Genomic DNA, 12284 nt, shown 5'->3' on the forward strand with positions numbered 1-12284 from the left:
TTTATTTTCTCTTCAAACTCTTTCCCTCTCCTCTACATTTCCCCCATGAAGCAGCATCAAGACGAAGATTGCTCAGCTTTCTTGATCCTAAGGCCCATGTAGAGTCCTTAGGGTCTCTCTTCTCCTGATCAAATTATATAATGTATCTCTAAGATGTCATACACGATATTTTAAAAAATCAATTTTCTTTGCCAAGGTGTTTTTTCGTTGTTGTTTTTTGGTTTTTTGGTGGGTTTTTTTGGTGCAAATCTTTCAAAGTTTATTACCCTTAGTTTTTCACAGTCTCTGACAGAATAGCCATTTTACTCCTTCTTGGAATTTTCCTGCTCATTTTCAGGGTATCATTCTCTGTTGTTCTTCTAGCTTTCTGTTCACTCTTTCTCAGCCACTTCTCTCCCTGAGCACACAGAGTTGCATTCTCAGCCCTTTTGCTCTCCACACATTTCCTGGGCTGTGTCTCATACATAAGCCTCAATCTTCAACTCCACCAATGAGCCCCAATTCATCTGTTCTGAGCTCTAAATCATTTTCTCCCTTCTCTTGGCAGCTCACCCTCCATATTCTTTTTGTACAAATGATAACATTATATCTCCCTCAGTGTCTCCGCTCTATTCCCCCACTTCTGCTCCCAGGCCAACCAGAAACCTGGGAGACATCCAATCAGGATGATTGTTTATCCTAAATGTCTCTCAAATCATCAGTTCCTTTCTATTCTTAGAATCTTGGGTGCAGCTCATCATTTCTTGATGGCATTATTGCCCATACCTGGTTGACTTCTCATTAGTCTTGTTGCTATCCAATCCAACTATCCACTATTGCCATTATAGTGATGTTTATAAAATTTCTAAACAAATGTCTAATTCCTTTGATTGAAAACTGTGGATGGCTGATTCTCTTCAGAGTCAAGTTCAGACTTATTAGCTTGATATACGATGCCCTTCAACACAGTGGCTCCAACCCAGCTTTCTTTTTTAGGTAGCACATCTGAATCTAAAGTTACCAATGCAAATGGCCAAAAAAACCCACAAAAAACTGTATTTCTTAAGTTTCTTAAATTACTTAAAACAGACTCCAAGCTTCCATCCTTCCTGGTGGGTAGGAATGTCAATCTTAGTAAATACAGATGTTATCACCTAAAACTTGTTCCAAAGTTCAGAGACCTGCAGGATGCCCAAATCCTGGAAGTTCATTTGGTCATAATTCATCTGCTCATTCTAGTCTCCCCTGAGATGCCCAGTGTCTCAGCCAGCATGACCTCTCAATTAGTTTTTCACTCTGATGGTTTCCTTTTCTTCGTTCCATACTTGGGGAGTAGGAATCTTTGTTCTAAGAAAACCTGCTTTCTTTATGCTCCTTTTCCTGGATACTAAGTATACTCTTCAGTGTGTTTAGAGTCTTCTCAAAAACAAAAAGTGAGGGGACGGTTGGGTAGATGGGTGAAATAGATAAAGGAAATTAAGAGGTCCAAACTTCCAGTTATTAAATAAGTCACAGAGATGAAAAGTACAGCATAGAGAATACAGTAATAAGACTGTAATAGCATTGTTTGGCGACAGATGGTGACTACACTTATCGTGGTGAACACTGAGTAATGTATAGAACTGTTCAGTCATTATGCTGTACATCTGAAACCAATACACCACCATATGTTAACTATACTACAATAAAATATACTTCAAAAAATAAAGAATGAGTGCTACTGATTTCTTCCCTGGAAAGGAAATCCCTCTAGGGCAAGAAATGGTTTACTTACTGGGAGGAAAGTGTTAGGATGAAAATAAAAAATAACATTTTAACATATATTCTGCATTGTTACTTCACAACTTCAATGCATGTTCTAGCCATTCTAGATTACTTCCCTTCAATCTTACCTGTTCTATGCTCTTTCTCACTTCTGTGCCTCTGCATGTGTTACATCTTATTTTCCATGCCCTCCCTCCTCAATTTCATCTAGACTTCCCTTTATGACTTAGTTCTCAGTTAAAAATGGTCTAGTCTGGGTTAAATGACAGAACACTTATTTATAGCATTCATCCATTCATTCACTCTCATTGATTGATTTACTCAACAAGAATGTATTAAAATAGCCATCAAGTGTCAGAAATGGTGGCAGGCACTAAAGATCCTGTGGTGAACAAGAGAGAAGACATAGGTCCTTACACAGTTTATGGTCTAATAGGAAGACAGATTTGAAAGATAATTGCCATAGGATTTTATCTCTTTGGGATTAAAAAAAAATGTGTGTTGCAGTGATTCAAGAGAAAGTCTATTTTAGAAAATTATTTTATGCTACTTCAGAGATAATTTGGAAAAAAATTATCATGAAAGCCTTAATAGAGCCATAAAAATGGGTCATTTTACTTATAGAAATTATATGTGGCTCACAAGCCTTAGTAAGAAACTATTTCACTCATAGTTGAATTAAAAACTTTGACAGAAAAAAAGCCATGTTTCAGTCATTTTGTTTAAAATTTCTCACCACTATAAGTAATACTTTAAAATAACAATAAAACCAATACTCATTTTCAAAGACATAAAAGAAACAGATACATTCTTCTTTCACAATAACTTTATTATTTTTTTAAGATTAGAAGTGGTCTATAACTCCAAAGGTCAAATAGAAAATGTTAAGGAAAACAGAATGTAGTCAAGTCAAATAAAATAAGAAAATAAACCAAGATTTTGCTTCAGGCATTGCAAATCTGATTCAAATAGCCTTCTCAGAAGATTAAATCTGCTATTTACTGAAATGTAAAGCAATGTTCTTATACTTATTTACAAATAATTCTCCTTTTTAACATCAGGATGTAACATTCTCCCAAAGATAATAGCCTAAAATGATTTTATGTGTAAGAACTAATTTAAATGATTGTTGGAAAGTTAATTTAAAAAACCTGGATTTAGCAAAATAGGTCAAAAACCTTATGAAATTACTAATTACCAGTATTTAATAAAGAAAGCCAATGGGTAATTTCAATACTTAGTGTCCTAGAATCAAATTATAGACATTTTAATAGTGATTGAACAAGTCTATGATCATTACTGTTTCAAAGCTGTAGGAACTAATTTAAGTTTTTGCAAATACAGATCTAGCACTGCAGGTCTTTGGAAATTGTAAAGCATCATTTATATAACCAAAGGTCTATTTTCAAAGAGTGAGGCCCACTTATGTTCCAAGGTGTGCATTATTATTCACATAATGATTCTGGCACCCATGATATAACACCAGGGACATTAAAATACTCTTTATTTATGTGAAATGGTGTCATCTCTTTATTAATTACCATGAAGCATGTGCTAATTAAATGATCTGTAGTCGGACAGGTCAAGGATGATTCAGGAAAGACTTTCTTCCTAAATTAAAAGTGTCTATTGCAAAATCAAATAGCAATTTAACAGTGGAATTAATTTTTCACAGTTTTATGGAAAAATGATTGTTACTGAAAAATATTTCCATTGTCTGTCCTGAATTGATTATTTCTATCTCCTGGTCGCCAGGCTTTCATAAAGGTTTTACCAAGAGATTGGAAAGAGTTTGCTGCCCACTCATGATGATGCTTAAAAAAAAAAAAAAGGTTCTTCAGAATGGATCAAAGGCTGTAATTTCCATGCCATTTCTGCTCAATTTTCTTTTCTCCTAATGTTTTCATTTTTTGAAATGGCTATGATTGCAATCCAATTTTGCCCACACAGCACTGCATGCCTAAATGAACCATTTATCACAAACTTTTTGTCTTTTTGATGCTTGAGATTTTATTTGCTTAGAAATCCTTTTTTTTTCTCCCCATTAATGTTTACCACTCAAGCTGCATTACAATTACCTTCAGTAATTACTACCTGTAGTGGCTTATATTATTCTACTCTCCAGATGTGGCACCAAAAGTTCCTATTTCAAACCAATTATATGTTAGTGTTGGAATTCATTCCTGCTTCACCAAATAAAGATTCCCTTATCCATCCTTGAAATGTTTTAAGTTTTATTCTCATCCTGACGAAAAAGTACTTAAACTTTAACACAAAATATCAATCCTAACAGTTTTAATCTCAGAGATGTTCAGAACTCCTGAGATTTACCTGTTCCCTTGTATCAGTTGACATTAATCATTGTGATGGGACTATTCGAGCTAAATATTATAGCTACTGGTATATGTGTCGAAACACTTATTTTAAGAAACATAGCTATGAGTTGAGCAACTTTTGAATTTAAGGTCTTTTAACATGGTTAATTTCACAAAGCCTTCTTAAAATTGTCTAAACCCGTTATAGTCATCACAGTGAGCATTATAATAAACCATTCTCCACTTTCAGTGCTCAAAGATTTAAGAAAAAGGAGTTTAAATTTAGAATAAAACAGGTGTAGACCATGAAGAATACACACTTTAGCTCCTTTCTTTATCTTTAATTTTCATTAAATTTGCAATCTGGAAATTAAGAAACAGGGGAATACTAAAAGCATATTTGAAAAATGCCTGTGCTTTTATGTGCTAGGCTAGGAGATTAAAGAAGGTAATTGTTAAGAATCAGTATGATAGTAGCTAAGAGATGAGTATGATACTAGTTAAGAATCAGTATGATACTAGCTCTCCTAGCTAAGGAGAGGAACAAATATTAGGCAGCTTAAATAGTAATTTTTGGTAATGATTGTAAAGATTAACTTTATAAATGATTATTACATTCTAAAGACTTATGCATTTTTAAGTAGATATGTGCTATATAGTTTTTATATCACCTTTACCTTGCAGGTTTTTATCACAATTTTTTCAAAAACCCATGTCAGGTCTATAAACTTCCAGAAAATTTTCTGTGATGAATTTCAGCAGGCTCTGATTATTCTTCTACTGCATCGTTCCACAAAGCCAGATCTTAAAGCTAATTATTTTCCAAAATTGCTAAAGTGGAGACAGGTTTGTGTTTTGTTCTTAGTGTTTCCTGCTGGGTTCCGTGACAAGTCAGTTGAGTACATTAGCATTTCACACCACTCAAAACATCATCTTTTCTGCCCTGTGGTGTGGTGGTGTCAAGGGCTTGGACTCAACTTGGTTTAAATTCCAGTACTTTCATAAACGTCTTTGTGATCCTCCGCAAATCACTGAACTTCCTTAAGCCTCAGTTGTACTTTCTATGAAGGGATGTAGAACACACAAGAGAATATAAGGAAAAGGCCTGGTATATGGTTTAAACCCCTAAATACTGGTTCTGTTCCTTGTAATAAACTGTTTCCTACACAAGGTTAATTTACTTTCTCCTGTAACTTGCTTTGTGCTTTAAAGTGTGTATGTAGATGTATGTATAGGGTTGGTTCTGAGTGTGGGAAGATGCAGACTATTTGTGGGAATACATTTGGGACAAGAAGTGTGGTTAATGTATTGGGTTATAAATTCTTTCATTATTAAAAGCTCTTAGAGATCCGAAGTAGTTTTTGCTTTGTTGTAGTTTTTTTTTTTTTTTTTTTTTTTTTTGCATCTTCCTTTTCCATTGGACCTAAACTATGATATGTAAAAAGACAGGCAGTTTACATGGCATAATTGTTTAAAGCTTGGGCTCTGGAGTCCAACTGTTTGACTTTAATTCATTCAGTCTGTGATGTTGGGGAAGTTACTTAAACCTTTGTGCCTTTCCACACTCATCTGCAAAATAGGTCTGTTGATAATGACGCCAATCTCCATTGGGCTTTTGCTATGAGAGGAGTGAATTTAATAATAAAAACTGCAAGGTATGATAATGGCATCTTGCATATTGTGAACACATGCTAGTTCCCAAATAACTCAGGTTCAGGAGGGCTAAATAGTTCTCAGGATGAACAATATTGTTTTGCTTAAAAGCACTGAATGAATTAGTTAAAAATAAACATGTAATTTTGATGAGTTAGGTGAGATTATGATCTTTTAAACGTATATATAACAAAATAAGATATACTAAATTGTATATTTTTTAAAAAGATTATATTCTAAATTAAGGTTAGAAAGACAGATTTTTAATGAAAATGGGTCAAAGCTTCATACATTTAGAAAACTGGGTACCATATTATTAGGCATATAGTACATAGTAGGTAATACTAAGTGAATTTGTTACCATCTAAAGCCTTTGAGGTAAGAATGGAAATGAGCAGATAAGGTCTTGAAACTTTTTAGATTGAAGATTGTTCTGTAAAGTCTGAAACCAATAATTAGTAAATTGATGAAATAATTATTGAGAAAAGGACAGTTTATTAAACAGTGTAGATCCTATCATTAAAACAAATGAAGACATATCAAATTACATAGTAAACATTATGCATGTTTACTAGGTAGTGACTATGACTGGAATTTTCCTATTTAATACAGAAATCTTCTATGAAACATAAAATAGGAATAGAAAAACATAAAAAAAAAAGTAATTATATCAGCATTTCATCCACTGGACATCAACCAGTATGATGATGTTTAACCCAAATGACTGATCCTTGACTTAATTGATTTGTTGTTTAATTATTATTATGGGGAAAAGTCTGTTGATTTTTTCTCAATGCCAAGCCCCTTTTCCCTTTATGAAGCACAATTTAACCCACTCCAGCTTCTATTTCCCTGCTCTGTGTGCTTCACCATTAGAATGAAGTTCCCATGGTAGGAATGACTCAGCAAGAAATTCAATAGATTCTTTTCAAACCGTTTTTTGTTAAGGGCAAAATTCATGGGAAATATCACTAGCTCTTCTTTATACATAGATAAACCATAGGTAACTTAGTATTATGTTCCTGGGTAATTCATAACTATACAAGGAGTACTAAGAAATAAAGATGTACAAAGATAAGTTCATCAGCTGCTTAAGGGAGTGGAAATTTACCAGAATAAAATTGTATCCATCCTGTCATCCATTTCTTCACTTGTTCAGTAATTATTTGCTATCTAACTACTAAATATGAGGAACTATACTAGACATAGAGGAGTGAGTTAAGATAGAGATATGGTAGTGAACTAAACTCTCTTCATGGAGCCTACAATTAAGAGGAAGACTCAGAACATTAGACAAACAGATAATTGCATAATTACTTTTGTAATGGATTAAATGAGGAAAAAATATAAGGTCTTACCAGTAGTAAAAGGGATGATATCCATGCAAAGTGATTTAATAGGAGTAATTAGTAACTAGGCATATTTAAAAGTCTAAAATACTCTGGACTAAAGTCTAAAAAGTCTGGAAGTTGGCAAGGGCGGTTTGCTAAAGAAATAGGAAATCAACACTGAATCCCACTGTGCCAGCACACTTGCAAGGGTAATTATGACAAATGATTATAAGAAGGTAGGAAACAGAATGATTAAAAGAAAGGGTAATTGAAATGGAGAAATAAACACTAATAAGAGAATAACGTCTGTGGCCTGGCTTGCAGAAATATTTTTTTCAGATGTGACTAAAATAACTTCTGAGATTTCTTGGGGATTTTGGTGGTTTTATTGTTTATAAATTTGTGGCTAGCTTTTATACAGCAGCCTAAAAGTTGAGTTTAATTGAACCTCAATTGTTCATTATCTTACTGATAATTTTTGATTTAAGAAGTTTTTCTTAAATACTCTTTATATTTTCTTTCTAAGTGAGTAGAACTTACTATTTAATTTTCCAGTCTTAGGAAAGTGATTGTTTTTATTTCAACTTGCTATGTGAGAAAAGAAAGTCATTATAATATTTATGAACTAACTACTATGTACAAAATTCTTAGCTATGTGATTTTAGGCACCAAATAAACTTATATCTCATGGTTTCTACTCCAAAGGAATTTGATATAGTGTGTGGTATATTTGTACATTTGTGTGCAGGAGTTCTTTTGTACACATGTGTGAGGATCTAAGAGGATATAATTAAGATTGGGAACTATAAAAAAATAGGTAAGATAATGAGGTGCCAACACAATGAAAGGAATAAGATGAAATTGTCTTTTGAGGCAATCTAATGAAATATAGGAATTAGAAGATCTTACACTAAGAAGCACTAGGGACTGTAAAAATTATATTACAAAAGATGTAAGTAGGGCGCCTGGGTGGCTCAGTGGGTTAAGCCGCTGCCTTCGGCTCAGGTCATGATCTCAGGGTCCTGGGATCAAGTCCCACATCGGGCTCTCTGCTCAGCAGGGAGCCTGCTTCCTCCTCTCTCTCTCTGCCTGCCTCTATGCCTACTTGTGATCTCTGTCAAACAAATAAATAAAATCTTAAAAAAAAAAAAAGATGTAGGGGCGCCTGGGTGGCTCAGTGGGTTAAGCCGCTGCCTTCGGCTCAGGTCATGATCTCAGGATCGTGGGATCGAGTCCCACATCGGGCTCTCTGCTCAGCGGGGGGCCTACTTCCCTTCCTCTCTCTGTGATCTCTTCCCTTCCTCTCTCCTACTGTGATCTCTCTCTGTCAAATAAAAAAAGAAAAAAAAAAGATGTAAGTAAGCATTGGTTCTTTCCTCAGAAAAGTGAGAGAAAATCTTTAGGAAATCATGAAACCCCCCCCCAACAATAACAAGGTAGGTTTTCTCTCCAAAATATGGGAGTCTGAAAGAACTGCAAAGCTTGGGAATACTCGATCATACCTAAAAGTCACAGAATAGAATGAGTAGAAATATAAAATTTGGTCTATTAGGAGAGATCTTTGACAGTAATATATGTTGATGGAGAGTTTTCAAGGGGAATAAATAGAAGCAGTGTCATCATTTGGGACCTTAGAAACAATGACTGGAAAATAACCTCCAGAGTTGAGGGTAGGCAAACAAAATTGATGACTTGTTAGGCTTTAACATTTTCAGGTTTCTATGACTTTATGCTTTTTCTACATTGTACTTCTTGAATTACTATGGGCATTTCCTGAGGGTGAGTTTGAAAAACACCAATCTAAAAAAAAAAAAAAAAAGAAAAAGAAAAACACCAATCTGGAATTTGAACTAATTTTAGATTTCAAAGTAAAAGATACATGGGTGGTAGTCACAAAGAGGAGAGAAATGTAAAATAAACTCAAATAAAACTGATCACAATTAGGGATATATTAGTCTAATTTCCTTCTTAACCAGTTGCGCAGATAATGTGATGGTAGACTATCCTCTATTCAAGAGTATATTACAGTTACTATGCTATGCACCTTTATATGTATTATTTAGTTTAATAGTTATGAATATTCCAATGCTATGGAGTAAGGTTATGCTCTTTAGTTTCTATATTGGGAGACCCAGGCTTGGAGAGTTGCTAATACCAACATTCTTGCTCTACGATGACTAGAGGGAGAGCAAATAGTTCAGGGTAAGGTTAGATTCTGACACTCTTGATTGCTAAGAGGACCATGTGCCGTATATGATGCAGAATACTGACAGGATAAAAATACAGAAAGTACCTTCAGGCTACTGCTAAGTGGGTTGGAAGGTTTTTGATTTTGGTGGTACAGGTTGTTATGGGCTATTTCCATCCTGGAAAGGTTAAGGAGAATTATTGCTAGTTAAAAATGAAAGTATATTGGAAACTTACCCCACATCTAACTCCTCGGGAGACAAGATTTTCAAAACAAATTGAGCCAGGGTGTGAAGAGGTTTTCTGATGTTTCCCCTGGGCGAGCAGTTATTGTGACTGACCCAGGTAAGAGGGTCTGGTTGAAAAGATCACTTTCTCCTGCTATTTAAGTCATCTGTAAGTGGGAATTTTGCCACCTGGGCCATGGATGCCTATGATCTGGGTGCTCTCGGAAATATCTTTTCATAGACAGTCAGAAGCTCCCTCCCCACATCCCAGGGTGGGCTGAGGAGATAATTAAACCATGCCCTTCTGGCCCATGGGAAAAAGAGTGTCTCACTAAGGAATGTTAGGGAAGAGACTTGGGTCCTATGGTCTGTGTCTCTATTCTCTAAATCGTAAAGGCACTATTTTATGTAAGTTGTTGGATACATAATCCTTATTAACTGGCATTATTGACTCTGCTTTCCTGTCTGCCTTTGGAATTCAGGGGTTATAACTTTGGTGTTTTGACAGTATATTACATAGTTACTGTAATAGATAGCACTCTTTATTGATAGAAATTGAAAAGTAATTTGATCTATAGTAAAATGAGCTAATTTAGGAGGAAATGGCAAGTCAAAGAAGTGGTGATGGATATCACATTAGTAGAAGCCTATTGTGGTTAAGTGTAGTGTGCTTTATCTTCCCTTAATACCTCTCAAAAACTTGCTACTTGGTACTTCAGAAATCCATAAACATTGCACAAATTCAAACCACGATGTGAGAATGCTTCTCCCAATTGGTTTTCTGGCAGCATGTTAACATTTTAAGTCCTGAATTCAGACTTCAAGCTTTTGGTTTTAGAGAGCTCTGTAACCTGAGCTAGCATATTCTTTGAACATTAAACCGTGGACCACTATTCCGTACCTGTGTAAGGTAGTCTTATTAAGTATTATTTTAAAGGTGGAAGTCAAGGAATATAACTTGCACTGAGCTCTCTTCCACTTGAACAGAGTTTGTGATTTTTAATGAAAGAGGAGAGAAAAAGCATATCTTCAGGAAACTGAGGATGGCTACTTGTTCTGATTTTGTGTTTTCAAAATAATACTCAGGATAAAATGACTGGGTTACAGGTGAAGCAGGACTTACATCAGCAGCAGTACCAATGTTTTCTTATATGATGAAGGTAGCCCATCAGGATTGAACACCCACCACTTCTGCAACTCTGTGTCCCCAATAAAAATCACAGTTGAGCTGAGAATAATGAAGCTTTTTTTTCTTAGATGCCAAAGACACAACTTCAGTGTAACAAAGTAAGGATTTAAGCCAATAAAATCTGTCAGTGGACAAATTTACCCAGCCTTGCCTCAAACAGGGCTAACATTATACTATTCACACACAAATGTTGCAAAAGACCACAATATAAAATTCTGAAAATACTTTAATTAAATTACTTTTCGAGTAACATGTTGTATGGTAAGCGGTGCTTACTAGTACCATTGTTCCTATGGTAACAATTCTCCTAGCAACATGAAAAGATCTTGACAGGATCTGCTCTTGAGAATCCATTTTTGGAGTATCACCAGAGAAAACTGTATATTACTTTCTACACTAATCATCCTTTTTTTTTTTTAAATTTTAATATAAGATTTTCTCCAAATCATGGACCCCACAGTGTTACATGGAAACAATCTAGGGTTTGAAGTTTTGTTATTTCTGCTACTTAATTGCCCAAGGACAACTTGAGTTTGACCTCCTGTCTTAAAATGCTCCTGAGGCCAAAGGATATATCCTGCATGCCTTTTTGTTTTCTGTAAGCAAAAGTGACATTCCTTAAGCGTCTGGTGGCTAATACAAATCAAATCAACTCTTCTGTTTGCATCATACACAGGTATATTCCACGGTAAGTGAGAGAACTCTGAAAAGAATTGGTTCTCAAGTGATTAAAAGCAGTGACAGTCATTTTATCCTGCTGCTCAAAAGACAAATGAAAGTTCATATGAAATTGTGATATGCTTATAGTGTCTTATTTCTCCTCATTTTACTAATGGTCACATTTGATTGATTAAAATTTTCTTCACCTCCAAGCATTTTGCCAAATGGAAACATTCTATTCTATCTGTCTTAGTAAGTGACTGTCTCCTGGCATGTGAGATTAATAAAAAGTCTTATTGCTAAGTTTCTCATGGTTGGTCTACATGAAGGCTGATTTGTTTTCCTTTTCTCTGGCCATAGCTTTAGTTTACTTATCCCAGCCTTCCATGTATTTATTTCCATCTTTAAAACCTTCCAGAAAATGCACATTTTTAAGCCTTTGCATAAAAAGAGAAATGATGTTAATTTTCAAATAGCAGAGAAAGGCCTTAACTTTTCAGTTATTTCTCAGTAGTAACTTCTGACTATTAGAATCGAGGGTGAGAAGCTTACCTGGCTCTGGAATTCAGCATAGGTGTGCTGGAGCCTGCGTGAGCTGTGGAGTCCCCAGGTGCAGCACTGACCTGCACTTTGTGTCAGTCCGTCACCGATGATCCTGACATTTCCTGAGGCCCTTGCGTGAGATACCAACTAGGCAACAGCCACACAGGATGCCTACATGGTGCCTGGAATCTGTTTCCTCTCTGGCCTCAGCTGTTCTGCTTAGGCTTCGCACAAGACAGCGACTCAGGCGCATTCAAGGGCATTCTCAGAGAAACAATATTGCTAATTCTGGATCTCAAACTGCTGCTAGCTAAGCTGGATCCTGATGTACTTCAGGAGCCACCCTGAAGAAGGAAACCCAAGTCAATGACATATGCTGTTTAACCTAATGAATTATGCATCCTAATGCAATGTGTTCTTATGTCCCCATGATACT

The 12284-nt window shown here is 35.4% G+C and overlaps 1 protein-coding gene across 3 annotated transcripts in view; it reads right to left on the bottom strand.

The window, feature by feature from the left end:
• SYT1 (synaptotagmin 1) overlaps positions 1–12284 on the bottom strand; it is a 540926-nt gene that overhangs the window by 263855 nt on the left and 264787 nt on the right. Inside the window, exon 1 of one of the 3 annotated variants that reach the window (XM_004752357.3) lies at positions 11858–12091. The exons of the other annotated variants lie outside the window; for them this stretch is intronic. The gene's annotated coding sequence lies outside the window, so the exon portion shown is untranslated. Of the gene's footprint in view, positions 1–11857; positions 12092–12284 lie in introns of those variants that run through there. 3 annotated transcript variants of the gene reach the window in all.

This window comes from Mustela putorius, unplaced genomic scaffold (genome assembly GCF_011764305.1).
Source record: "Mustela putorius furo isolate JIRA1106 unplaced genomic scaffold, ASM1176430v1.1 tig00003911_pilon_pilon_pilon, whole genome shotgun sequence".
NCBI lineage: Eukaryota > Metazoa > Chordata > Mammalia > Carnivora > Mustelidae > Mustela > Mustela putorius.